Source organism: Pristis pectinata, chromosome 13 (assembly GCF_009764475.1).
Source record: "Pristis pectinata isolate sPriPec2 chromosome 13, sPriPec2.1.pri, whole genome shotgun sequence".
Classification (NCBI taxonomy): Eukaryota; Metazoa; Chordata; class Chondrichthyes; order Rhinopristiformes; family Pristidae; genus Pristis; species Pristis pectinata.
Genome location: NC_067417.1, coordinates 53,873,674 through 53,877,122, shown reverse-complemented (window position 1 = coordinate 53,877,122; position 3,449 = coordinate 53,873,674). Strand labels below are relative to the sequence as shown.

At 49.3% G+C, this 3,449-nt stretch overlaps 1 non-coding gene across 1 annotated transcript; it reads left to right on the top strand.

The window, feature by feature from the left end:
- Nucleotides 1-307: 307 nt before the first annotated feature.
- Nucleotides 308-396, top strand: trnap-agg (transfer RNA proline (anticodon AGG)). The gene is given in 2 exon segments: nucleotides 308-343; nucleotides 361-396. It is a non-coding gene; the product is annotated as a tRNA-Pro (tRNA).
- Nucleotides 397-3,449: the final 3,053 nt, after the last annotated feature.

Genomic DNA, 3,449 nt, shown 5'->3' with positions numbered 1-3,449 from the left:
GTGGGGGCTCCTTCAGTCAGGTCCGTGCCAAATATTTGCCCTGCTGCACTGTCCAAATAAATGCCAACTGAATCTGCAGAAAGAACATCTCTGAATGTCTTCAAATTTTTCTGCTTTTCTCCCCCGCCTGTGAAATTGGGACAATTCATCACATTAGTGTATCGTTTCCGCTTGCCCCACCGTTGCGATGGCTATGCATTGCTGGAACGCTTTATCCGCGCTCATATCCTCCAAAAGTGCAAACTAACCTGTTCCGTTAAATGCATTCATGTTTCCTGACCCACGGATAGTCAACATAAATCATAGCGGCTCGTTGGTCTAGGGGTATGATTCTCGCTTAGGGACATATGTGAGCTGATGTGCGAGAGGTCCCGGGTTCAAATCCCGGACGAGCCCTGTTTTATATCAGCACCGATTTCCTTCGTACTTCTTATCACTGACGCAAGGTAATTGACTTATAAGTAGAAAGACTCGAATCGTCTTGAGAGATGCAGAGGATTTGTCTGCCCGGTGAGCCTGTAGAAAATGATGGCTCTGCTTGTTAATGGACGTTGTTGGCACTAATGTTTTAGATCACGAAATGGAGAAGTGCAGCAAAATTTCCTCACACCTCCCGCTTTCTTTTTGGCCAGGACACAAGTGGCTCAAATTTGCAGACTATTTAACTGACACTGATGAAAATTGAGGCCCAAACCCAAATTCAACTCCCTCGCTCACATTGGTCACTTTACTGTGTCGTCACTTTGGGATTTCGAGAGCTGGAATTTTAACTCTGACCTCAGTTTATGCCGCCCCAGATTTTGTGTCGTAGTTCTGAACTTCTCCCCATCCGCGAACACCTTGTCCACGAATGTGATTATAAGTCATCTGTCGACACCCAGAGGCTTGTTGGTGAATTCCACAAGGAAGAATTGATAACTGAAGAATGAACGCAATCCAGTCATATTCGGGTGGAAGTGACAATTCCAGCCCAGCTTTCATTTGCAGCGTTCATTGTTTGTGAATATTTTCAATGTTCATTAAGTTGAACATTGGCCCACGTTTGCAGCAGTCTCGCATGTGAACCAAGTTCCGCAAGTTCAGTCGGCTGTTTCTCAAAGAAAACTCCTTTGCCTCATTTCACGTAGCTTACATTAAGTATGAACGATTGTCAATAGTTATCGCTTCAAAACTGTGCAGGCGAACTGATGGAGAGGCGCATTCACCCAGTGTGTGACGTTGCCGCTGCATCACTCAGATGAGCAATAACCTAACAGCTTCATGAGCGTCAAGTAAATTAACCGTCTGGCGAACATTTTCGAATCCATGCAATATTCGATGCTCCTCTGTCCGACTGAGGAATGGTCTAAACAGTTCGTGCAGGGTGACGTTCCTCGTGACACCACTTGTCGTTACTCCATTCTGCAGACATAAAGAAATTCCAGTAATGAACGAGAATGAATCTTTTACAATCACTCACATGGAGGGATCGAGGGGAACAACGAATGCACTTGACTGGACTGTATAAGGTCGACAGGGATGGAGGAAACACCGAGGAGGCAGTAACTTTCTCTGCTGATCATACTGCACACAGAAGTTGAATCAACACCCACGTCCTGGTTCACTTGGAATGGAGGTCCGTATTCCACGGCGCGGCGACCGCCATTTTCATCTGTGTCGTGGAAACTCGTTCACTGTCGACACATATGCCAAGGACATCTCTGCACACTCACTTTCCGAACTAAGGTTGCATAAACACAGGTCCAAACGGCGCACCTTCCGGTGTATCGAAATGCGGATTCACCCTGCGTCGCTGCTCTTCTTGCTGAAAACAAAATATTTTCAATCCGCATATCAGTGGCAACAACATAACTCGACAGAGTGTAACGGTGGACGGTTAAACGCAGCCAGTGCTGCGACTGCCGAAATGGTCAAGTTCAGTGGGTATTCTCCATGTCTGTTCGAACCTTTCCCGCAGCGCTGACAAATTAGACAACAGGGACTAGCCGTCCAACTACCGCTGGTAGTTTTCTACCTTCCTGTCAGGACTCTCCAGCCCTTACAGATTGGGGCACACCTTTTCTCCAGAAGAAGTAGTTCAACTGGACACACAATGGATCTGCAGATGCTGGAGGAACTCAGAAGGTCAGGCTACATCCATGGAGAAATAAAAGTCGACCCTTCGGGTCGAGCCCTTTCATCAGGACTGGAAAAGAAGAGAAGGAGTACATGCAGGCAAGTAATAGGTGAGTCCAGGTGAGAGGAGAAAGATAACAGGGTGGGAGTGGAGGTGGCCGGAAAATAAGAAGCTGAGAGCCAATAGGTACAAGAGGCAAAGGGCTGAATAATAAGAGATCCGATAGCAGAGCACAGTGGACCAAGGAATGAAGGGAAGTAGGTGGGGCAAGTTCAGGCAGGTCAGGAGGGCAGAGGAAGGGATGGGCAGATCATGAGGGCGAAGAGAGTGGAAAAAGAGAAGAGGAAGCGGGCACAGGAATGATGGAAGACAAAGGATGAAAGGGAGAAGGGAAGGGAGAGGTTATCGGAATTTAGAGAAATCGATGTTAAGGCCATCAGGTTGGAGACACCCAATTCGAAATATGTGTTGTTTCTCCAACCTATGTCTGGCCTCAGCTGACAACAGAAGAGGTCATGGATAGACATGGCGGTATGGGAGTGGGATGTGGAATGGAAATGGGTGGCCAACTGGACATCCTTGCTTTCGTGGCGAACGGTACGAAGGTGTTCGATGAGGCGGTCACCCACTCTCCGTCGGTTCTCACCGATGCACAGGAGGCCGCACCGGGACACCATATGCAATGAATGACAAGGTTGGATTCACAGGTGAAGCGGCGCCTCACCTGGAAGGACAGTCTATGGCACTGAATGGCGGTGAGGAAGAAGATGCAGGGGCTGGTGTCACCTTTAGTGCGGATGCAGGGTTAAGTGCCGGGAGGGTCATCTGCCGGGAGGGTTGAGTGGCCAGTGAGAGGACGAAAGAGCGATCCCTGCGGGAAGCAGGAAGAGGAGGAAAGGGGAAGAGGTATGCAGTGGTGGGATCCCGTGGGAGGTGGCAGAACTTACGGAGAAAAATGTTTAAGATGCAGAAACTCCTGGGGTGGTATGTGAGGACAAGCGGGACCCTGTCCCGATTATGGTGGAGAAAAAGGAGGAGTGGAGTTACCGGAAGTTTTGGGAATCGACGTTGAGTCCGTCAGGTTGGGGACCCTCAAGGCGGAGTATAAGGATTCGTTCCTCCATCCAGCGCGTGGCCTCAACGTGGCAGCAGCAGAGGCAATGGATAGACATCTGATTATGTGAGTGGAATGTAGAATGTTGAATTGAAGTGGGTGGCCATGGGGAGGCCCTGGCTGTTGCGGCGGACGGAGCGAAGGTGCTTGATGAAGCCGTCACCCAGTCTGTGCCTGGTCTCAATGATGTGCATAACCCCTCACCGAGAACACCAAGGC